We start from the raw sequence: 25,696 nt of genomic DNA, 5'->3' as shown, positions 1-25,696 counted from the left end.
GTAAGTATGGGCCATAACTCCCAGCCAGATGAGATCAGATTGTCCCATTATATGCATCCAGTTGGCAACTCAAGACCTATTTGTTTCAACACGGCTTTGAAGCATGAGTGACACCATTGGTATTTGTATAATTTAATGCTGACTTGTCAGCTATACTTTGTACTGTGCTTTTATGTTGTTTTTAATGGTCTAGCTTTGCTGTTAGCTGCTCTCGGCTCTCATAACAGAAAGGGTGGGAGAGAAGAAATAATATTATCCCTTGAAAATTCCTGCACCTGATCCCAAATGCCAACCATATATTAAGCCTTGTTAAAGGGGTTCATCTCTCCATTTTGTTTTGCTGCTCTGAGTGGTGGAATTGGATGCTTAAATTAGGAGTAGGAAACCAAGTGTCCTTTAGATGTTATTGGAACTGCAACTCCAATCATCCCTGACCAGTGGCCAAGCCTTCCACCCAGAAGTTTAGAGTTGCCTTCTATCCACTTATGTCCTCATGAAGAAAAAGGACCTGAGTGGAGTATGTACTCATGGATACTCTATGCTGGGGCTCAGGCTGGTCAGTTCAGTCTCCTCCCCATCTGCCTTTGTTTTCTAAATGACACTCCATTTGCTGTGGGTTCTAGAGGTCAATGAGAAGGTTATGTCCCATTCTGCGTGTGTTTGTTCCCTTTTGTTTAAAACAAACAAATGTTTGTTTTACTTTGGGGTTTGCATACTTTGCATACTTTGGGGCTCACCTGAGCATGTGGGTATCTCCCATTTGTGTTGCAATGCCTCCATATTGATTCCAATACTGTAAGCACACAACCAACCTGAGTTTGCTATTAGAGAGAATGTTGTAAATTATTGTTTAGAGGATGTTAAGACCCTTTTGCAGTAATCATTTAAGAACAGTTCTGGTGAACAGTTGTTGACATCCATCTGTCTTGAGAGACAATGGAGTGAACCTCTGAGGGTAAGGTCAAACCACTGGGTTGGCATTACACCAAAGTGGCCTCCCTGAGACACAAGCCTGGGCAGTGTGTATGGAGGTGAGACCCCCTTCTCAGCCTTGCTGATGTGATCCAAAGGAAAGCAGAGCAATGCCTTTGGCATCAGCTTGGCTGCAGGATTTGCCAGAAGGAGGCATACAAAGCACCAGCCACCCTTCTTAGGGACTCCACTCTGGATTTGTGTAGGGTTTACTCCTTAGCCTTTACTTCTCTCGAAGATATCCTGCAAGGCAGCAGAGTGGTGAATAGTAGCAGTGGACTAAAAAAGAAAAGAAAGAAAACATTAGAAATTCCTGGTATGAAGTTCCTGCTTCTTTGAGGCAATAATCAGCTCTACCTGTAACTGAAGCCTTACTGTGACTTCATAGTTTTTCATGTTTTTATTACATGAGAATCCCATTTTGCCAATCATAATTTCCCCAAAGAACTGGAGATCTTCCAGTGCTCCTGTAATACCTAAAAGCTTCTTAAGGGTCTAATGTAATTGCAGCAGGAAAGGTCTGTGGCCATATATAAGATTCTTTAAAAGAAGAAAAGAAGTAAAGCCCACAATAATCACAGACAAGATTTGCAGAAGGGTGGAATTTTCCAGCAGTTGCATAGGCTTGTTCCGACCACAGGAATGCTAGCAAGATGCTACATGCTTCCTTTTGCTATTGTCTGGCTTCTTTCACCCCCCAGGCTGAGGCAGCTGCTGCTGCTGCTACAGCAGCAGCTCTGAAATTTTAATGTGACATTTTCCCCATTATTATTACTTCTTTCCATCCAGCCTCTCTCCTTGCTACTTTTCACCTCCTACCTCTCCTTTCCACTTTTCTATGACTGACTGCCTACACAACATAGGAATAAACTGCTTTTCTCCCTTAAAATAGAGAGAGAGAGATGTTTGTCAAGACAAAAGAATAATGGTAAGCTAAAACAACTGTGAGGCTGACCTTCCTTATTCCTTCTTTTCATACATCAGGAGCTTGAAAGGTTTTGGGGTTTTGGGGAGGGGGGGTGAGAAGTGTGTTTTTCCAATTTAGTTTAATATTAGAAATGTCAGGCTAGATTCTCCCCTTACTTACATTAATTGGATATGAGGGTGAACTTGGCTGATCTCTGTGGTGTTACATTCATTGTGACCAGCATAATAAGGCACCAAATCATGGATAATGAGCACTATTTTGGAAAACCAATGATCTTTGATACACACCCCCCCCACAGCACTAACCTTGCAGCTGTTCATACGACAAGCAAGGTTAAAGAGAGGAGCTAGAATTTTGTTTTGAGCTCTGAAGATAGAGAACATAAAACAGTGTACACAAACTGATCATGTAAATGCTGAAAATAAATGCTGGAATAATTACTCTTTGGTAACAGATGAGCATGACTATGTATGTTTTCAGCTACAGAAAGAAACAGCCATCTCATTGGCTGCAGTTCCTTCCCAACACCTTTATTTCATCAGTAAGAGCTGCAAATAGTAGATTAGACGTTTTTGCTTTCTGCTTCGACTAACTTCAGTTTCTTGTTTCTCCAAACCTGAAGAAAAAAACTGTCATTAGTCCTAACCATGATTTAATGAAGCAAACCCTCTTCAAACCTTGGTTTATGAAGTTGACTCATACTAGGGAGACCTGGATTCAACCCTCTGCTAAGTCAAAGGAGTCTTGGGAAAGTCGCAGGCTGAACTAGTCTCAAACGATTGTTGTGAGGATAAAGTGGGATAAATAGAAGCACATTTACTGCCCTGAGAAACATATGCACTGCCTTAAGGTGGAATATATATATGTGTGTGTGTGTGTGTGCTCTCAACTTGACACACATACAGCCACTGATCAGAATTCAAAACAATATTTCCACCCAGCTTTGAAGATGCAACCTCCCCACAAAACACACACATAACACCAAGTGTGAGTGTATCTTATCTGTATAACTGTGAAATGTTTAACATTGTTCTAGCTGTTCATATTTGAAATGGAATGCACATAAATTCAGCACATCTCCATGGCTCATCACAAGCCCTGGGCTTACTCCTGTTCTGACATGTCTTTCCTCCTACCCAGATTCTTTGCCTCTTGCTGGGCCTATTCTTGCCTGTCTGTAGCTTCCACCAGGAAGCTCTCAGCAATTTTTGAGCAGCACTCGCTTCCAAATCCTGCTGCAACAAAAGTGCCACCTGGGTTGCTTTTTGACAATGCCGACTCCTCTGCTGCTGGCACATTTTTGTGTCTTCTCTGTAGGTGTGAAACTGATCCTTTGTTGTTTTCAATGTTATGTGGTTTAGAAAGTGCATTAATATTCCAAGTTGTTCTGGGTGTTGCCAGCTGATGTGTGCTCTATTGATCCCACACAGCAAAATCTTTCTGTATCATGTGGAGCTACATTGTCATGCCCCCCCCAGTTTCTGTATCTTCTTTCATATTTAAAAGTGAACAGGATCTCATTGATTTGAATCGCTTTGCTCAGTTACAAAGCACTGAAGGGGTTCCAGTCAGGGTTGGCCCAAGACAGTTTGCTGCCTCAGGCAGAGCAGCAAATGGTGTTCCACACCTCCTATCAGGGTGCTATACACACCTCTCATTCCCCAACACTCAAAGGTTCTCCCCACTGCTTTAAGCCCAGCAGTATCCATTGTCCTGTCCCAGCTCCTTAATATTATCTCTTTCTCTGACTCTCTGCACACACCTATCATCATTCCCCTCTGCTACACACAGTTTGTTAACACATTTGGAAAGGCATAGAGCTTGACACATCATCTCATGCTTCCTCTTGATGCTTCTGTATTCTCTGTAGTCTCTACTGTTTTATATTTCTCTGCCAGTGTCCTCTCAATGCCTAACAACAACTCACTGTCTCCCTCCCTCCCTCCTTCCGAACTCAGCCACCATTAGCTTCCTACATCTGTTGCTGTGTCTGTCAGTGGTCTTTCTCACAATAGGAGATAGACCAAATGTCTCCCTCCAAATGTCCCTTTTTTCCAGGGACGTCCCTGATTTAGAGAAGCCATCTCAGTTTCTGATTTGATCCTGGAATGTCCCGCTTTTCCTTAGGATGTCCCTATTTTCACTGGAGAAATGTTGGAGGGTATGGAGTTATTCGACCTCCAAGTCATCTGAAGGCAATCCTGTACAGGAAAGTTTTTTTTTAATGTTTAATGTTTTCTTATTTTTTTTATATATGTTGGAAGCTGTCCAGAGTGGCTGGGAGAACCCAGTAAGATGTGGTGGCATATAAATAGTAAAATAATCATGGAATGGGACGTTTCATTGGAGAAATGTTGGAGGGTATAGTGTTATAGCCTGACTGCTGAATTCTGCACAGGTTTCTGAACCATCTTCAAAGACATCCAGTGGTGGATTTATGGTCTTTGGGGTACAGTTGGGCGGCCTTATTTGTTCACCTTAATAAACATGTCTATGTTAAAGTTAGGAATATATGGATATATTTTAAGAGTTTCTGCCTTTAACTGTGCTCCCCTATTCTCAGCTTGGGAAGAATCCCTGCTATGAGCATGAAAGAGATAATAATAGAAATGCCTCTGAAATGGATTTCTCCCCCCCCCCCAAAAAAAAGAACCCCTTGGCAGCAATAAGGAAAAACTTGATAATAATGATGATGATGATAATGATGATGACAATGCCTCTGTACTTCCCCACTCCCAAATAACTTGGGAGCAATCTGGGAAAAGGTGGTAATGATGATAAATCTGCACTGGGCTCCCTTCTTCCAAAAAACTTAGGTACCATCATGGTAAATGTGATCATGATAATAATGATCGTCATGCTTTTCTGAGTTAACATGGTTGCAAATGGATTTTTTATCTGGAAACAGTTCACATGGAAACGATCAACTAAATTTCTGCTGGGTTCCTCTAGATTTTTAGTAAGTCGGGTCCTCCATCATGGAGGGCATGTGTTGCAGTGAGATCACCAGAAACTGCCTGCCTGTTGTGGGGCGGGACCGTTTGGATGGCCACAACACCCCATTGGTTGCCCCTCTGTTGCTGGGGCAGAAATTTGGTCAGTTGGATTGGCTATTGGCTGCTGAGGGGCTTCTTAAGCTGCTGCACATTGCAGAGAGTTTCACTTTCTTGCAACGTGCAGCGGATCACCCGCCCTCCTCTCCCTATATTTAGGGTTGTTCTTATGGCCTTGCTATACCTGTCTAGGGCTCATCTGTTTTGGAGCAGGCGCCCGGTAGGAATTTTGCCATTTGGCTGCTTGGCTGGTGCCACTTGGCTGGTTTTTGCCTACCGTGTAGCAAATCGTCACAACTTTGTAAGGTTGGTGGTTAGGCATTTGGTTCAGTGTTTTGGGGAGGGTATGTGGTTGGCTGTGCCTACCCCTCCATCGCTGTTGCTAGGGAATTCTGTTAAAGGAATCCAGGGGCTCGCCTTGCTTTTGTCTGAACCCTGTCAAGGGGTTAGGGCCACGCCAGAGCCCCTGGGAGCATCTGGGGTGAGCTGTGAGATCGAAGGAGTTCTGGCTCCCCCAGGATGCTTTCCCTTACTTACATATGGTGGTGCCCAATGTCAGTCCTGTTCCTTCCACCGTGCAGGTTCGGGTAGTCTGGAACCAATGCCTAAGCAACCACTCACATGCTGTAATCAATAAAGTTGTGGCCAAAATTTAATGCCCAAAACCTTAAACTAAAATCTGTGCCTATTGTGTCTTCATTTGGGGGTGGTTTTGGGGGTCTTCACACGCAATAACTTTTATGTTGTGTGAAAGATCACATAAAACACAAGAACTAACAAGTAAGGAAACATCGGGAAGGCAGAATAAATTATTCCTCGATCCTGACTAGTGGTTCCTTGCTCAGCCCCGGCACTACTTCGATTGCATATCCTGCCTAATAAAAAAATGCTTTCACAGTTTTAGAAATAATAAGCATTCGTCACAAAGGCCAGTGACTAGCCAAACTCTAAAGCTACCTTGCACAGTCGAATGAGACTTGAGTACAGACAAAAGCTTCACTGTTTTCTGTTTTTTATTTATTCATTCACATTCATTTCCTTAAATTTATGAATTGGTTGCTATAAAACATATCTAAGTGACTTAAGCATAAAACATGTATTAAACCATTTCATACAGACAACTCCCCATTTATGCTTGTTCGAGGCAAGTGTGACCATGCACCTTTGCGTTGCTGCAAACCCAGAAGTGGCACAAATAGGGGCAAAAATGGCCCTCAAAGAGCACGGAAATGGCAAAAGATAGCAGTTAGCAATCCCACAAACCTTTGCAAGTGAAACCCGGGAGCCCTTGCACCAACCTTTGAGGCCTATGGAGAGTTGGAGTTGGAGCAAGGTGGTGTGGAGGGAGAAATTGTGGTGGAATTTGGTGGAGTTTCTGTTTTTTTAACAGGTCTTTCAATGGTTTCCAGAGGTTTAAAGGGTGTTTGCAGACTTTTTCAACCATGTTCCAAATACAGGCCATTTCACTTAAACAAGCAGTGCCTCAGAAAGTAACCCCTGCATAAATGGCAAGTTGCCTGTGTATAAAAACAGATTCAAATCCTATACAAAATATGGGATAAAAATATCCACTGAAAAGGCTTGCTGGAAAAAGGAGGCCTTTGACAGGTACCAAAAAGACAATAGATATGGCACCTGTCTGATATGTAATGGGTGGGTGTGTATACACACACACACACACACACACACACACACATTTTTATAAAATTTTCTCATTTTCATTTCAAAATATTCATTTTAAACAACCTTAAATCAATGACTTCCCTCCTTTTTCTGTGGTTCATTCTGCATAACATACATCCCTGCAAATTTTACATGAACTAAACCATTCAGCAATCCATTATTACATCCATCAAAATTAATTACACTGTGGAATTTATCTTAATGCTACTAGCGTTTTAAAATGAACACAATTTTCATCCATATATTCAGTAAACATTTTCCGGTCTTCTTTAAACGTACATTTCTTCTTGTTTTCTTATTCTATATGTTAAATCTGCAAGCATGTACAGTGGTACCTCAGCTTACATACGCTTCAGGTTACAGACTCTGCTAACCCAGAAATAGTGCTTCAGGTTAAGAACTTTGCTTCAGAATGAGAACAGAAATTGTGCTCCGGCGGCGCAGCGGCAGCAGGAGGCCCCATTAGCTAAAGTGGTGCTTCAGCTTAAGAACAGTTACAGGTTAAGAACAGACCTCCGGAACGAATTAAGTACTTAACCCGAGGTACCACAATAGGGTTGGTGCCCATCATCCTAAGTACCCAGTTCCTATATTGTATAGAATGGCCCTCTCCTGCAGAGCTCAGTGACTGATTGAATATATAATGGGTGATCTTTTAGATTTCCTTCTCCTTAGCTGCATATGGTTTTACACACCAGTACCACCACCTTGAGGGACGTGGGTGGTGCAGAGGTCTAATTCCCAGAGCCTAGGGCTTGCCGATCAGATGGTCGGCGGTTTGAATCCCCGCAACGGGGTGAGCTCCCGTTGCTTGGTCCCAGCTCCTGCCAACCTAGCAGTTTGAAAGCATGTCAAAGTGCAAGTAGATAAATAGGTACCGCTCCGGTGGGAAGGTAAACAGCGTTTCCGTGCACTGCTCTGGTTTTGCCAGAAGCGGCTTAGTCATGCTGGCCACATGATCCGGAAAAACTGTCTGTGGACAAACGTCGGCTCCCTCGGCCAGTAAAGCAAGATGAGTGCCGCAACCCCAGAGTCATCTGCAACTGGACTTAACTGTCAGGGGTCCTTTTCCTTTTCCTTTACCTTTACCACCACCTTGATCTTAGCACAGTAGCTATCAGATAGTACTTCATAAAATGAAGGTCTTTCTTCACCCTATAGGAGGGCTTCTGCACATGAGAGGTCTGTGCACATGTATGCTTTCTCACTTGTGCTCAAAAGCCACTGGATTCTGTTGGCTGCTTATACAACACAGCATTTCTGACACAGAATGAAATACAATGGATGTGTTCTGTACAGGAAGGGCCGATGTATTCTTTTTATGTAATATATTATCATCCATTCTCCAACACAAAGCAATGGAATAAACTTGCATCCTTTATCCAAACTCCTTGTTTCTAACTATAATGTTAAAATGTTCTTTGGATTCAATTATTTGCAATTAGATTGTTTTTAAAAAGGCAACCTATAATTAGAATGGAACCTTTTGTGAAGCATAAATCTAGTAATTAAGTTGTTTCTGAAGTTTTAATTCCACTGGGCAATTAAAAAGAAAAATGCCAGGTGCTAAGGAAGAGAACAATGCCATAGAGTGTTGAGAGTCTTAAGTTATCAATGGAACCTTTAGCCAAAAGATTTTCCCATTGATTCTCATGGTTTTAAGTGGTAATCCTTTTAGCCAACAATCGTTACCAGTAGTTAATGACTTCTCTCATAAGCTAGGATCAATAGTAACAACTGACCAGAGGGCTCTAGTGAGACCTGCCAGTTTGGAAGAAAAGAGACTTATTAATGTCTCTGGATAGTAGAACGCCGTCCAATAAGCCCCCAATGTCCCCTGATATTCCAGGGACAGTCCCTATTTTTTGATACAGGTCTCTGGTAAATCACCAACCCCATTTTGCCTCTCAAGGAGTTTTCAGAGGTGGCTTTTTGGCAGTGGTTTTTTTGCACGACACATTTAGGAGGGGCTATACTTGTATGTTTCCCCCCTTGAGATTCTTTTCCTGGCGCTCATGCCCAGACACATACCTAGGGGTTGGTGAAACCAGGCCCTGCTAGGGGCACAGACCAGGGGTGGAGGCAAAAATCGCCTCTCAGAATACAGAGTGTAGGATGTAAATGTGTGTGGCAACGCACCACCACTGTCACGGTGAAATCAAACACAGAAGCTTCCCATCCTTCTCGCACAGCAGCACAAAGGTGTGAGAAGTTTTTTCACCCTCCTTCCTCACTCAGGATGCTTCGAGTACTTCAGTTGCATAAAATGGGCTGGCGCTGTGCTGTTTTTATTGTAATTATTGTTATGGTTTTAATAGATTTCATATGTCTATAGTTTTAATTCTATCAGTGTTTCATTGCTTTTTAATGATACCCCCTTTGTTTTCAGCGGCTCTTATTTTTACCTGTAAGCCACGTTGAGTCCTGTCATGGAAAAAGGCAGGGTATAAATAAATATTACAAAAACAGCAGCAGCAGCAGCGTTACGCATTTCTGGTAAGCCTGGTGGATGCCCTTGTGAATAGGTATGCTTTAACCACCCTGCCAGTAACAGCTGATATGGGGTGCAGCCTGGCACCAGTGTTTCTGCAGCTTACCTGGATAGGGTAAGGGAAAGCTTTGCTTCCCCCACCAATATTTTTTCTTTTTTCTTTTCAGGCCCACAAACTGCAAGAAGGCTTACAGGGTACCTCAGTCTTTCTATGAGCTATTTCACCCCATTCCCAAGTCCAAAAGCATACCGTTTGTGAGTCATGTGCAAGAAGCTCCTTAAAATATGTTGAAATCTCCTTCACACCCTGGTAACCCAAAAGGCGAGGAACTAAATGACCTAGAAAATGCAGCCAAGCTAACTCTCTTTTGAAATGAACCACATAGGCTATATTTATTTCAAATGATTAGGGAAAATATTTGGTTATCGTTGCATCATGTGCATCTAAGCAATTTACAAATCGTAATGAAGTCAGAGCACATTTTATGAACTCAATTAAGGTAGCTCACCATGAAGCGTGTTTGATGTTATTTAGTATCACACTATAAACACAGTTTAGTGGTTGGATCACTTGGTTAAATCAAGTGCATTAATAAAGCCTTATTATTAAACAAAACAGGTATAAAACAAGATTCGCTCTAACAATCTGATTTTTTCTTTTGCCGTATCATTGATTTTCGGAGCAACATATGGAATTTAAATGAAGTGGTTTGCACAGTATTGGGAAATCATTTTCCATCTTTCTCTTTTGGTCTGCGGACAAATCTTCAGAAAAAAGAAGATAAGAAAAGTTTTGACTTATCATGTGGGCAATTTGGTTATGGTTGAAGGGAATCTACTGCACCTTATTAAACCACAATAACAATGATGGGAAGATGGGAAAAACCAGTCCACATGATTGAAATGACCCACCCCACTTTGAATGTTATGTCACCATTATAACACTTTTTAAAATAATGTCTTTGATGAACTGCTCTAATCACAGTCCTCTCCTTAAGAGCTGATTGGTAGAGGCAACTTCTGCAGAAAGCCAGCAATACATCTCAATTCAGAGAGCTTCTTTTCTGTTTTTTAAGCCTTCAGTAGTAGGATGCCACAGCCATTGTACAGCCTCAAAGGCAACTCAAGTTGTACCAGCCACCTGAACATATCACAGAGGAGGAGTGAACTCTGGCATCCATGGCTAGATTAAGAAAACTCCTTTTGATCCACACCTACCATTGGGACTGGTTGGGCAGAAGGTGGAAGGGCCAACAGCAGACAGACCCAAAGTCAATTACCAGCAGAGTAAACTAATTCTGCTCCCATCTTCTACTCCCATCCTTCTCCCTGGTGAGTTTTACAAGGCCTACACTGCCATGGTGGACCTTGGATTTTCAAATTTTAGCTGTGCCCTGTACAACAGCAAAATTCAGTGCCCTCCCACCTCTCAGGCTCCATTCTCAATCATAGTTGTGGCACCCCCTGCAGTGCCCCGGAGGCCCAGTGTGACCGAAATAGTCGTGCTTTCCAAATCCACCTCTGAACAATGAGATTAAGGAGGAGGAAGTTGACAGGCAGTGCCATCCCCTAGACTGGTTGTAAGCCTGAAGGCAAATAATTGGCTGGGGGCAGACTGAGGTTGACAGGACAGTGCTCCACTCACCCTAATATACCAGCATCCAGTGCTCCTGTGGTAAGAAGGTGCAGGCAACAGAACTGTTAGGGAGGTGAAGTGACGACATGAGCACATTCTGAATTAACCTGGTTGCGCACAGTTGTGAAACTTCCTTCCTTTTGAGGTTCAACAAAAGCTATGTTACTGCCCAAAATACCATAAAACCTTTTACTTTGGCCCAAAAATGATGAGAAGAGCAGGAGCAGAAGTCAATTTTAACATGTCTGCCCAAATCTCTCACACTAATCTTATATGATTGTATTCATTGCATTATAATCAATAATTAAACTATTCTTCTCATCACAGAGCTACAATCCCAGAGTTCAGTGGGCAGGGGGATTAACTGTTGAGGTGCTATGAAAATTTTAGCTCTGTGAGAGGAAAAGTGACTTCCTAACAGCTTGCAGTGCTTCACAAACTACAGTTTCCAGGATTCGTTGGGATAAGCCACGATTGCTTCAAGGGCTTTAAATGTATAGGGAAGATGAGGCTCTGAGGAAGCTCTATGATAATGTAGCTGTTTTGACTGGTCTCCCTGAGCTTGCTTTATGTCCCTCTGAGAAGAGGTGACTGCACAGAGTAACCAGAGTTTGAATACCCAGAGCTTTATGATCTGAAACAGTAATTAAATTTGCATACCTTTATTGCAACTGTAATCTGAAAATGGTTGAGGCCTTGAGTATTTATTATATCAGTATGTAATTGTTTGTGTTATAGTCCCACATTAAAAAAAAATCCCTTTTATACAACAGAGATAAGCACAGTATTTTACAGACTTCCAACTGGTTATAATCTTACTTTCTTTCATCTGTAGCACAACCACTCCCTTCTTTATCAGTAATCTGCTGACAGGATACTGTTTATCACACATCAGGTTTATGGTTAAATTGTCTCGGTGCTCACCAGCTGGGAGTTACATCCCTACCAACCCTTTCATATGAAAGGGTTTGCCACATAAATAAAAACTTCTGCCCAGCTAAGCTACTTTTCTAAGCCAGCTTCATGGTGTTTGCTACAGTTTGTAACTTGGTTTACAGACTGGCTTGGAGGGCTCAGTCAAATCTTTCAAGATGATGTAAGATTTTGTAAATATACAGTAATAATAGTCATGAAACATAACAAAATTATCATGCAATTAAAACCACATTACACCTTACTAATAGAACAGTCCCAGTTAATATCACTAGAAATTAATGTTTGTTTTTTAAAAAGCTTCCAAAGATGAAGTGACTCATATGTCATGGGGAAGAGAATTTGACATGTGTGGGGCCACCACTGGTAACCATCAACTTCTTACTGACAAACCAGAGAGCAGAGAGCAGCTGACTATAAAATCCAGGCAACAGAAAAGTTTCACAATGGTGCAGCTGACTGTTCCACTGGACGTGTGATCATGTGACCTCTGGTCAATGCAGAAGTAACTTCATTTACAGTGGTACCTCGGGTTACATACGCTTCGGGTTACATACGCTTCGGGTTACATACACTTCAGGTTACAGACTTCGCTAACCCAGAAATAGTACCTTGAGTTAAGAACTTTGCTTCAGGATGAGAACAGAAATTGTGCTCCGGCAGCGCAGTGGCAGCAGGAGGCCCCATTAGCTAAAGTGGTGCTTCAGGTTAAGAACAGTTTCATGTTAAGAATGGACCTCCGGAACGAATTAAGTACTTAACCCGAGGTACCACTGTATATGCTGGGTTTGGAAAGAACTGTCCAAACATTCTGCATCTGATAACTACATGAGTTTTCTGGGCTGCCTTAGCATGTCTGAGAGCACCTATAGTTTATTTAAGTGAATGTTATGCTGTTTCACGATAGCTTTGCACTTAGCTCCTAATCATTCATTCATTAATTCGCTCAGTCAACACAGTGACTTGAGTGGAGAAAAAGCACTTGAGAACAACTGCACACCGGGCAGTCTGCTATTGAGACTACCTGGGGTAGAGAGAATTCACAGCCTCATCGAGCTGTAGCCTTTCTATTGCTGAAAAGGCAGATCTGGTATACTTCTAGGCTTCAGTTGGTACCTCATTTGCAGTCAGGCAGTCACCTGACTAACTACTCTTGTAGACCAGCTGACAAAGGTCTTGTCCTTCTCTAAACCTAACTCACACTGTTTCCTGAATCTGCCCATAGTCTGCCCCGCATAGGGGATTAAGTGACCTGATAATTTCTACAGATGCATTGCTAGGCTGGATGAGACTAAAGTTTACATTAAACTAACACAGCTTGATTTTCTCTTATCCCATCCTGAAACATCACCTGCTGTGAGTGTCCATAAGACAGGAGAGCTCTAGCAATGTCAAATTTCAGTGAATCTTGCTTGGACAGGAGCAGTACCTAATATATTGAGCCTGAGGAAGTTACACATATTTGCTTAGTTTGGTGTTGTTGTTTTTTATTTTTTAAGTACAGGTTCAGAAAATCATAATTCTTTCAAGGGCCCATCTTTTGCTGTCATTATGAGAACGGGTGATGCACCAATTATCTTGATTTTAACCAGAAGTTGTAGTCTAAGAATGTTTGATTTATTGGCTTTATAAAATGCAATGGTCTTTAATGTTAGGTGCCGGGAGCTGTGCTGTAATTTTTGCTCCTTTTATTACAGCTGTTAACCAATGTATGAATTATCTTCAAAGGCTTAGAACTGCTTTTATCAACTTTTTCCCCTAGTACAACTGTCGAGCAAAAGGAAGTTGAGGATGTATGTGTTAGAGCCTGGGGCGAGAGGCTGCTAAGAGATATGGCAATAGAATTCCACTCACCACTTGGCGATAGAGAATCAGCCTTCAAGGAAGAGCCCTGAGTCTATGCTACTGTTGGGTCAGGGGAGAAAAATAAAACTGAAAAATCAAGGCTAGGGAAGCTAAGGGGACACTATTATGGACTGGGATGGCTAAAGGCAGAGTGGAGGCAGAAATGCAGGGACAGGTCCAAATAGTACTAAAAATGAGTTACTTGACATCCTAAATTTAGGTATCTTTTGTACCTTGAGTGAGGTAACTGTGGTTAGGGGTGGACAGTTAGGGCTTGGTTCAGTCTATGCAGATTTCGCACATGACTAGGAATAGAAGGATCTGTCCATTTTGATTCTCTCCATTTCTCATTTTTTCCCATCTGAAAGTCTGTTCTCCACATTTCAGCAGTGATAAATTTCGACAGTGATTTGTGGATTTTTAAAAGGGAACAACCCTCATGAAAATTCCTGAGATATGCAGCTTTGACTACTGTACACATTTTTGCATTTCATCCCTAATATATATATTTGTAAGTTATTTTCATTAACATACTCATTTTTGTGCACACTCCCCCCTGAAATATGCATTGCTGTAAGCATTGTGGGTTAGATAATTGCATTGCAAAATTCAGATAAGTGCAAATACTGAAGGATATCTGTGTTTCAGTTTGCGCATTGTTGTGGAAAGTGGAAGCTCAATAGATTTGCCTTTAAATGTGTACTGAATCAGATTTCTGCACATGACCAATATAATAAGTGGCAGATTTTGGTATAGTCATCAGAATTTCCTGTCCATGCTTTGGAAATATGCTGGGTCCACAATATTTGATCAGAATTCAGATGTGAATTTTCACAGAAAATCTACGTAATTCAAAAGCCAGCAGCCTCCAAATCCACAAATGCTGAGCCACAGACAGCTTCTCAAAATGGACCAGAAATTAGGAACCTGCACCCTTGCACCAATGCTCATACCATGTAATATTTTATAATGTGATTGAAAAGAGACTGCAAGAGATATTAGATTTATTCCTAACTATTGAAAAGATGTTTCACTTCCCAACTAATGTATACTGTGCTCAGAAATCTTCCCAGTTCCCCCTTCTGTATTATTTATTGCTATATAAGTGTAGCTTCCTTGAATTTAAAAATGGACACTTCAGCATTACATTATTATTATTCATTATTATTTTTCCATATGCATTTGAGCTAGTGTCTGATGTGGCTTCTGTTTTTAATGCTGCTACTACTTCTGCTACTAATAGTTAATATCATCATCATCATCATCATCATCACATGTATAATTACATCACAGTGTGAATGCAAGTACTACTAGCTCTCAGATTTACCATTATACTCCATGTTCAGTTTTCCATCAGTTCCAGACAGCCTCACATGTGAATCTTACTATTGCAGTTGTACTGCACAATGGGCTCTGCCATAAGTTTTAGACTAGAAACCCAACAATGCAGCTAGGATGTCTTGAATCAAAGCACCAATAGTAGTCCCAAGCTGTGGCAGAATAAATACAGCACAGTGTCTCCTGGTACTTTAGCACATTTATTAATGGCATAAGGATAGTTAGTCTTTGTTGCTCCTGTTGCAACAGATCACCACTGATGCAGAAAGAAACTTAGGATCATTTCTAACATTCACCAAGCTGGCGTTGGTGGCAGTCCAGAATCCATTGCTGAAAGCTTACGGGAATACATATGTGAATGTTGTTGATTTTACATTTTCTCAAGATCCAGCTTGTCAAAAGCATTTGACGGAGTGACTAGATTATGGAACGAGTGGCTAGTAGCTGCATGACTGGAGCAGCTGCCAAATATCTGTTGAAACTTTATTTGACTTGAGGCAAAACTCAAATTTGGTGGCGGTGAGAGAGGTTTCTGTGGACCCCTCCTGCAGTTACCGAAGAGCGGCAGACGGGCTCTGCCACCATTTCACTGCAACACTTTCTAAATGTGAGTGTTTGCTTCCTCTTGCTGCTTAATGCACTGAAATATAATAGAGAAAGCCTCTGGCAAGCTGCCTTCTTAAACCATTATGGCATTTTAAAATCAAGAGCTTTACTGTCATCTGCAAACAAAAAGTTCAACAATAATTGCTACCTCAGTAATAATGGTACTTAACATTTATTTTGCATTTCTTGAGTACATAGGGAGCTTCACATGGATACTGCTACAAAAGCAATTTGGTCTGTCTGCTGTGCTGCTACTGGCTACTGCTTAGTTCTCTTTTTTTGTCTTTTAAAGGTTATTCTGAATGGTTTGATTTTGTTGTACTTAAACTATTGTGAGCCACCTTGAGGGTCTATTTTTTAAAGGCTGGGATAAAAATAGGCAACCCTTATATTTCAAATGCTGGGGTGGGGGTAAGGCTAGGAGATGTAAATAGTGGGTTGTTTTATAATGACGGTTTGTCGATTGACTCACCCTATGCTGATTTCTTCCTTTCTTCTATTCCCGCTTTTGTGTCTTTTGTTCTTCTTTCTCAATTCCTGCTTCATGTGCCATTCCCCTCCCTAAATCTTGTGCCATGCTGATCCCTATGACAGATGTAATTGTGATTTCTCTCTCTGTCAAGGGAAGTCCATGCCCTCTTCTCAGCTGTATCCACATTCATTGTGGATATATTTCCATAGCCAATATTATCTTCATATATTCTGATTATATGAAACTGCCCTACATACTGAATCAAGGCATTGGTCCATCCAGCCTACTATATGGTGTATTCGGGCTGGCAGGAGCTCTCTAGAGCCTAAGTACTTCTGGGCCCTGGTACTTCAAGTCTTCTGAACTGGGGAACTAGGGCCGCCTGCACACAAAGTATGTGATGACCTTAAAGTAGGGGTGGCTGACGTGTGCGCCTCCAGATGTGGTTTCACTCCAGCCTCTCATCTGCCCTAGCCAGCAAGGCCAATAGTCAAGGAAGATGGGAGCTTTAGCCCAGAGGTTGGTCAGCCATGCCCTAAAGTATGCTGCATTTCCTCCTGCTACATGGTCTTTCCTTGGTTCCTACACTAATAACATCTCCAAGAAGGGAACTATGTGTTCCAACTCTTACAGAAGAATCCATGTTGCCTTTTCTCCACTTGCTCCTTATCAGTGTAGTTGTGGACACTGTTATGCTGTCTTCGCAACCATTTTTTGAGCAAGAAGACAATTGGAGATGACCCATACATACCTGCTAGTATGCAAACTTACAAAGTGGATCCAGCCTTTCTAAGAGAACACTTCATAGTCTTCATCACTTGGATGATTGATGATGGAATATCAGTAGCAGAACAGGAACTTATGCAGCGATCCTATAACTGAGAGTAAACCCCAATGAACACAATGGAACTTCTGAATAGATATGCTTAGCATTGTGTTGCTATATATTTAGTTTTGGAATCCAAGATGCTTTCAACCAGGGGTGGGAAACCTGTGCTCCTTCAGATGGTATGGGAAGCTCATCTTCCACCATTCCCAGCCAGCATTCTCAGTAGTCATGGAGTTGTAGTCCAGGTTCTCCACCCCTGTCTTAAGTCCTCACCTTCAGTTTCAAAGTGATTCATTTTAATGTAGGTGTGTTTAGAGCTGCTGCCTTAATTATCTGTTTCATATTATATAGACCTAAGGTTACAATATCTGAATCGGAATAAAAAAAATGAATCTAATATTATACCTACTCTTATTGTGTGTGTTGAAACTCATATTGATGCACACTGAATTTCGGCTCCCAACCTTGGTAGTTCTGAAGCACTAATACTACTGCAATCTTTTTAGGAAACAAAACCCAAAATGCCTCCAGTGTTTTAATTAAAAGTAATGAAAGACATCAAATAAAAAAAATAGCTTCCAAGAACAACTTGCAAGCCACCTTGACAACAACCCCCAATATAAAGCACTTGAGCAATTTTGAATTAAACAGCATCCAGCAAGGCAAGTTTCTGCCTGCATAGTACAGTATATAGTGTAAAAGAAACCCATACTACTGTAACAGAACTGGAAGTGTCTAGTTAGACTTCTTTTTCTTTGCTTCCAAGGAAGAATATGAAAAAGTAGTTTCATCTAATGAACTTCAGTTTGCTTCGCTTGTGCAATGAATCTCCAAGCCTTGCCAAATGGAATTGGGAACATTGGTTGACAAACTGTGATTGCCAGTATGACTGTGTGTATCAAACACACCCACATACACATTCCAGACTTGTCCAGACACATTTAAACTGTGCATATTATGGTCTACAGAGCAGGGGCTGGATCCTGCCCTCATGGCTAGACACTGCCTGATGATCCTCACTAGCTTGCAAAGACCTGTGTAACAAGCATCTATTCTCTAGAAATACAGGTCCAATAATGCAATGCAACTGTGAATCAAACATCAATATATGGTAGCATGCAGTCACAATGCAGGCTGTGATCTCTGTGGCACAAGGTGGCCTCTCCTCACCATCACCTCTGCTAAGTCAGCAGCATTGGTAGCAAGAGCTAATACTGCTCAAGGTCAAAGCCTCTAGGTACTGGTGGATGACAGCTGTGTTAGTCATTTGCCTATATTGATATCTAGACACTACTGTGCAAGCATTGCAGAGGAAAGAAGTGAATGCACCAGATCTATGGCACATTCTTACTTACAACTCTACGGTGAGACCGTGCTTGGAATACTAATATACCATTCTGATGACCTTGCCTCAAAAAGGATATTGTAGAGCTGGGGAAAAATTCAGAAAAAGGGGAACCCAAATAGTAGAAGTGATAATTGCAATACCTCAAGGACTGCCTCTCCCCATATGAGCTGACCCTGACCCTGTGATTATCATCTGAGGCCATTTGTGTGCCTCCTCCGTGAGAGGTCTGGAGGGCAGCAACACGAGAACGGACCTTTTCTGTGGTGGCTCCCTGTTTGTGGAATGCTTTTTGCAGGGAAGCTCACCTGTCGCCTTCATTACATATATTTAGATGACAGGTAAAAACATTCCTCTTCTCCTAGACCTTTGGGTAATTAAACATTCTATGGCATTTTAAACTGACGGAGGGGTATTGTTTTTGTTTGTTACTATGTTATGTATTTTTGTGTGTTTTTATATTGTAAATGGCCCTCTGGTCTTCAGTTCAAGGGTGGTATATAAATTTAATAAATAATAAATAAATAAAATGGAGGAACTCCCAGGTGAGGTAAGGTTAGCATTGGGGCAGGGGCTTCATTTAGAGATAAAGTAAGGTGGTGTATAAAATCATGCAGGAAAGCAAACTCTTAATGCTGATATTTATCTAGATCTTACATTTCATTCCATTCTAATTTGCCTCTTTTTCTTTATCTCTTCTTTGGCTTTATCTTGGGCAGACGAAGGTCAAAATGTGTGTGTGTGTGTGTGTGTGTGTGTGTGTGTGTGTGTGTGTATTCCTTACTGGAAGTCTGAAATGATCTTAATCTAAAGGTTGTCACCGAAAACAATTTGCTCAAACTAACAGCTTTGTTGGCACTTCAGACACAAAGCTAGAACTGCTGGCGGGGGGTGGGGGTGGAAACTCCACAGAAGAAGGAAGCTGGCTAAAAAATATAATACGATAAAGACACAAATGCTTAGTTAACAGTAAGCACTTGGAATTGCATCAGTGGCTCATTTAACCAATAACTGCAAACTGCTGCCCATTCTGTGCATTCCTAAGATTTCCATCCCCTGCAAGGTCTCTCATTACCCTTATCTGCTAGTGAATTGTTTGCTGCATTTATTCCATTGAACCCAGCAGAGCTAATGGAATGTAGCAAAATTCTTCACTCCATATACCCATTGCAGGTTTCGATATAACTGTATGGTAAGTTTCAAAAATTAATTGAGAAGTGATTTATGCTTCAATCCTAAACATATTTACCAAAGGGTATACCCTATGTGTGCGTAAAGGTGAATTTAAGCAGCTTCAGGGTGAGTTTTCAATTTTATAACAACACATTGCCGTGAAATTATTCCAGCCCCTTTTTTCTCTTGTGGTGCAGCTTGTAATTATGTCCCTCCATGTTCAGGCCTAATTTAAGCTCATGCTGGAAATGATCACTGATCATTGTTCAGTATTATTATTTACTAACAGGTACTTAAACAACACCTTTAAGTTTAAGATAAAATACAACAAATATACATGGGTACAATAAAACCATCAGGTACAGAACATAAATACATCAATCAAACAAAGCAGGGAAATACACACATGACCTTGAATTGTGGGGGAAGCAGAGGACCTTCATATAGAGTCAATTAAGCCGACATCAAGTTACACCAGATCCAAACCTTGTTTGCCAGTGGGGCTGCTGCTTCTCTGCCTAAACATGGTTGAGGGAAAACAAGCTGTTAAAATAGTGTCTTAAACTGGGTTGCCAAGTCATGTGACCAAGCTGAATGTGTTTAGGATCCAGCCTAAGTCCCCTCTCTTTGGTCCCACTTCCGGAATGTCCCTTTTGGGGACTTAGACCAGCCTTGGCTCATCCAGCTTTAGCTGAGGCAGCTGAGCCAGGATGAGCAAGTTACACTGGTGTATCTTTGGCTGAGCTGGGGTTGGGGACTTAACACTGGCTGAACTGCTGCATCCTAAGCTACTCATCCTAGCGGATCTTGCCATAGGTTTGCCCCTCTAGTGTTTATTTCACCTAATATAGCTATTTTGGCAAATAAAGTCCCCTAAGATAATGCATTGTGTCAGTTATTTTCACAACTGTATGCATTTTTGTGTATCTTCCCCTAATATAGACATTTATTGCACTACAAAATTCAGAGAAGAGCATTTCAAAGAGTGGCTGTATTTCAGTTCAGTGTATGGTTTCAGAGAGTGTGAATTAGGTAGGTTCAGCTTTAAATGTGCAATGGATCAAATTTCTCCCCCATTATTGGTGATGGGTCATTCACACATGCAAGCAACCACTTGATATTGTAGTCATCAAGTACTGAACAGGGCTAAGGTGCTGACAAGGCAGCCAGTTACTATAATTATTGTGAAATTTAAAAGATGGGAAGTCACCAGATCTCTTCATTCACTGACAGACAAAGTAGAAATGAGGTCCTGATGTGGTTATGGTGTGCCACATCACAGGCTACTGAGTTACCCTTTTGAATCAAGGATCTAGCATGAGTGCAATACACAGTAGAAGACTGCTGGCTCCTCTTTAAGTCTGGCATTGAGGTCTGATATGTAACATGAATTAAAGAAAATGCTTTAAAAAAACAAACAAACCACCTGTGTGGTATCTTTCCCCACTTTGAGACCAAAAGGGAGGCAATTTGGCCAGTGAGTAATTGAGGGGGGAAAATGGATTAAATTTGTGGGGAACAGAGACGAAGCTGCTACTGACCTCACTATATAAAATCTTGCCCTGTGCCAAGGCTCTCACATCTTGATCCCCAGCTTCTGAAGGGTTGACAGTGAAAAACACTGCATTATAAAATTTGCAGAGAATGTCTGTGTGGTGGCAGATCCTTTGAACAGTCATTTTTCAATCTGTAACAAGACTTCTATGCCATTTGAAAAATTGGATAACAACATCTACCTCCCCAGGATGCTGAGAAGATTAATGAAGTAATTATTGCTAGAATGAGTTGGTCCCAAACCAGAATATTGGTGGCTGGTTCTCATTTACACCAAAGGGAACACGTTAGTTGCATGTTCATCGTCCAAGCCATAACTGAATGTGTTAGCTATCCCCAGTGTGCAGGAATATTGAAGGAGTTCTGTTTCTGAAGTTATGCTAACCAAACCCACAACTAGAAACTAGCTTCTTCTATTACTACAAAAAAAAGAGACTTAGATATGGCCGGTGCTATTTTTGTAGAAAAAGAGGCGCTGGAACTCACCCTGAACACCCACCTTGTTCTTTTATAATGGCAATGGTGCCCACCTGAGAGGTGCTGGAACTGAGTTCCAGTGAGTTCCAGCTGAAAATAAGCCCTGGATATGGCAGAAGTTCTGCCCATCAATAGCTCCTCAGACTTATTTTAGACAGCCTGTGTATGCAAAGGAGACCCCTCCACCTTACCAAATGACTGCTAAGCACACCTCTTCTCCTTTCATTGACCCTAAGGGAGGAGAAAACCCTTCTCTCTGGTAGTGGGTGCAGCAAGATAGGTTATGGGATGCCTCTTGATCATCTTTCTTTTGAAACAAAAGCAAGCATGACTACTGGTAAAGCAGGAAGGAGGCAGTGTTATAGGCTCACAAAGAAGTGTGTTTAAATTGCTGTCTCAATTAGTTGTTGGAAGCTGCCTTTGGCAACTCTAATTGAGGCAAAATGGTGGGACATAAACATTTTTAATGACAATAAACCATACTTCTATCTGAAAAATTAGATGTATTAAAACATTTACAATGCGGGCATTTAGTTCCCAGGTTCAAAAATTGGAGCATTTGCTTGTTCTAAATGGGGCTGCACTCACCCTGAAGAAACAGGTACAGTGGTACCTCGGGTTACAAACACCTCAGGTTACAAACACTTTGGGTTACAGACTCCGCTAACCTAGAAGTAGTACCTTGGGTTAAGAACTTTACCTCAGGATGAGAACAGAATTCGCACGCTGGTGGCGTGGCGGCAGTGGGAGGCCCCATTAGCTAAAGTAGTACCTCAGGTTAAGAGCAGTTTCCGGATAAGAACGGACCTCTGGAATGAATTAAGTTTGTAATCAGAGGTACCACTGTACACAGTTTGGGAATGTTCTTGGATCCATCTTTGTCCATGGAGACCCAGTTAGTCTCTGTGGTGAAGAGTGCTTATCATCAGCTTTGGCTGGTGGGTGAACTGTGCTGTGTTTTGGACAGGGGTAATTTGGCTACAATAACACATGTTTAAGATCATTGCAATGTGCTCTAAGTTGGGCTTCCCTGACAGCCGATCCAGAGGCTGCAGCTGGTGCAAAATGCTGTGGCCTAGGTGCTGTGGCCTAGGTGGTGAGTGGTGTTTCGTACTGGGCACATATCACTCTAGCTAAGGGATCTGTCCTGGCTGTCTATTAACCATTGAACTGGCTTTAAGTCCCTGTTACAAAGCTTTAAACAACTCTGGTTACCAAAAAAGTCATCTTTCCCTCCTTTGTCAGGTAAGGACATTAAGAGGTCTAGTTTTGCCACAGCCTGGTGAATAACAACATGTAATAGCATGGAGCTAGGCTTTCTCACTGGTGACACAAGTATGGTGGAATGCTCTCCCTGCTGAAATGCAATGGGTCCCATCAATATTGGCATTCCTTTTGCTCTTGAAAACATACCTGTTTAGACAAGCATTCCCACGGTGTTCTAACTTGAACCTCCTGTTTAATTGTTTTAACTTTTATTCTGTTTTAATTACCTTGTTTACGGGTGTTACATTGTTTTGATGAAATTGTTGTACTATGTAGCTTTCTTTTTACAATTGGTTTCATCCTTGTCATTTTGCTTTGGGCTTTTTTTGTTTGTGAAACACCTTGGCATTTGTTCTCAAAATGAAAGGCAGTATATAATGTATTTTAATGCTGCTGCTGCTGCTGGTGGTAGTAGTATGTGAGAGATTCACAACACTTTCTTTAGTTTAGAAATGTGCCCATGGACCCAAATGGTTGGCAAACCCTACCTAACTTTACCATGCCTGAGATATTTTCTCCTTCTGCAGCCATTCATCCTGTGCCCTTCTCCAGATACAAAAGTTCTGCCACAATTCATCTTCTTTCAAAGAAGGGTGAGACCTAGAATTCAGGGAGGCAGAATGGAGAAAACAGATTCCTGAGTAATGTCCTCTCTAGAATTATATTTCCTTTCTTTTTAAGTGATTCATGCAAATAACAATTGCTTTTTGTTGCTGCCGGTAGGGTATTGTGTGTGTGTGTGTGTGTGTGTGTGTGTGTGTGTGTGCGGGGGAGACATAAAAAGCCCCAGGTTCCATTGCTTTCATTGTGTTAAGTTCAATCGCAAAGAAAATTTATGACAGTCAAAAACATTCAGAATGTACACACATCTCTATTCCCAGTGTTGCTCCATACCAAGATTTTAGGATCTTCTCCAGATAGAATATGGGTAAACAAAGTCCACAAATGTCCCTGAAATTCAGTAGTGAGAGAATTATGGTAAATGTTCCCAGAGCCAAACCAGGGCTGCCTGGAGAAAATATCAAGCAGTGGACCCTTATTAACCTTCTCCAGCCCCTCCTTCACCTGGCATAATACTTGAACTGCCCTGGGCCTATGGAGGCTGCCACTGAAGTGATGTGGGGCATACAGAAAAGGGGGAGCCTGAAGTAGCTGAAAAGAACTTACTTTAAGACTTAGGATTCACCTCTAGTTGTTAAAGGCACAAGGGCACTTAGCAGTTAGTCTGGACTACTAAAGTCCTGGCTTATAAAGTTGTGTCAAGCAGGATTGACCCTTAGCATAGATGTAGGGCTTCCCCCCAGGCAGCTTCTGGGGAAGGGGTTTCTGCAGTCCTCCTCTTCTTCTTTCTCCCCCTCCCTCCCTTTTGATCACTTGTGTTCCCATTCATTTTCATTCATTTGTTGGTTGGTTGGTTCATTCATTTCATTATGGTCCCAGGGTTGCAGCTGGTCCCTGCCCTGTCCACTGGACTAACAAAGCAGAAGGCCTTGTATGTGAGACTTCCTACCAACCTGCTTCCCAGCCCTGGCTCCTGGTTGGGTAGATCATAAAAGGGCAGGTGTGTTGGACTTCACAGCAGGCTAGGAAAGCCCTGGCAGCTCTTTACACTCTCATTCATGAGGGGTGGTTTTTTTGTTTGTTTTGCCTTACCTTTGCTGCTGTCTGTGAGGGAGGGTGTAGAGATCCACAGCTCTTTCCACCTGGTAGCCACCATATTATTTATCTACCATACCCCCAGACATAGCAATTCCATGCTCTGCACAATAGTAGGAAGAAATGTCAGACGCAACAAAACGTAACCTCCTCCAGCATCTGCTACTTTTTATTGGGATGAGGAAACTGTGGTTTTCCCTCCACAATCTTCCCAGATGACACTGAGGAATAGAGGTGGGGTGGCAACTGCCAGCCGGCTGTTCTACTGTCACCACTGCAGTAGGATAAGCCCCACTACTCTGAAGGACAAGCATGGAAGTCCCATTTATATCTCTGTAGATTCACCTTGGAACAGTTGACCACCTACCATGAACAGCTTCATCTTTTCTGGATTTACTTTCAGTTTGTTCACCCTCACCCAGTCATTTTCCAACATCAGGCAGTCATTCAAGGATGATCCAGCATGGTCACAATTACAAATCCAGGCAGAATTAAAATTCCAAGCTCAGCACAGTGTTATCCCAGTTGCCATAGCAATTGCAGGAAATATATTTTTTGGCCAATGGTTATTTCTTTGTGCTAATGAAATGACCATTTTTCTTCAGTGAATTGAATCACAACTAATTGAGTAGTAATCAGTGCAAGCCCCCGAAGTTCAGATAAATATTGTCTTCCTAATGCTTTGTAGAAATGCAGAATCCATTAACTATCTTCAAATGAGGTTTTTTTTAATTAGTTGAATCTTAGCAAACTATTACAGGCAGCATTAACACTATCTTGCCAAACTTTTCCATTTGTTTAGTGCTGGGTGAGGAAAATTTATTTTCAATTAATGGAAGGGCTGATAGTGTTTGCAGTTTGTTTTCCACTCTAAAAATAAATATACAGTACTAATGATGAGCGAACATCCTCGTCTCTTTTTTTAGAAGCGCAATTAATAATTTTCTTCCCCAGATGTTTTGGGGGAGGCAATGGATGACTTCACAGATGTCAGCTGCACATCCCTCTCCTTCTTCTTCTCTCTCTCCCTCTCCCTCCCACTTGCCATGTATTTCTATTCCACAAAAATCTCTGTAATCTTTCAAGGGAACGTCCTTCCTTCTGCCTGCAAATGGAACAAATGTACACATAGTTCTTGCATTTCATCCATTCTCCCAGTCCTCCACAGTCAGTTTAGCATTAGTAGCATCCAGGTCATGAAACTGATATTGATCACCAGCTCCTCCTGCTGTGCATGACTGCAATAACAGAAGCATTAGACGATGCTTGCATATCACTATTATCCATTGATTTTTTTTGTTATATTTATATTCTGACTTTCCTCCAGTGAGCTCAATGCAATGCATATGGTGTCCCCACTTTGCCCTCACGACAACCTGATAAGGTAGGCTAGGTCAAGAGATAATGGCACTCCCAAGATCACACAGCAAACTTAAAGT

General features: G+C 41.7%; 3 long non-coding RNA genes across 3 annotated transcripts in view; 1 reads left to right on the top strand and 2 right to left on the bottom strand.

Annotated features, from left to right (window-relative positions):
- Positions 1–922: 922 nt before the first annotated feature.
- LOC310764205 lies at positions 923–20,616 on the bottom strand. The gene is made up of 3 exons (XR_014549063.1): positions 16,384–20,616; positions 15,958–16,329; positions 923–1,251 (listed from the first exon to the last, which is right to left on the bottom strand). It is a non-coding gene; the product is annotated as an uncharacterized lncRNA (long non-coding RNA).
- The window catches only part of LOC310764202, a 44,501-nt gene continuing 33,544 nt past the window's right edge, over positions 14,740–25,696 (top strand). Inside the window, exon 1 of the long non-coding RNA XR_014549059.1 lies at positions 14,740–15,486. This is a non-coding gene — a long non-coding RNA (uncharacterized lncRNA). The remainder of the gene's footprint in view (positions 15,487–25,696) is intronic.
- The window catches only part of LOC310764204, a 29,501-nt gene continuing 27,160 nt past the window's right edge, over positions 23,356–25,696 (bottom strand). Inside the window, exon 7 of the long non-coding RNA XR_014549062.1 lies at positions 23,356–25,362. This is a non-coding gene — a long non-coding RNA (uncharacterized lncRNA). The remainder of the gene's footprint in view (positions 25,363–25,696) is intronic.

This window comes from Podarcis filfolensis (assembly GCF_964270895.1).
Source record: "Podarcis filfolensis genome assembly, chromosome: 6".
In the NCBI taxonomy this organism is placed as follows: domain Eukaryota; kingdom Metazoa; phylum Chordata; class Lepidosauria; order Squamata; family Lacertidae; genus Podarcis; species Podarcis filfolensis.
This window is presented reverse-complemented; position numbering and strand designations above follow the sequence as displayed.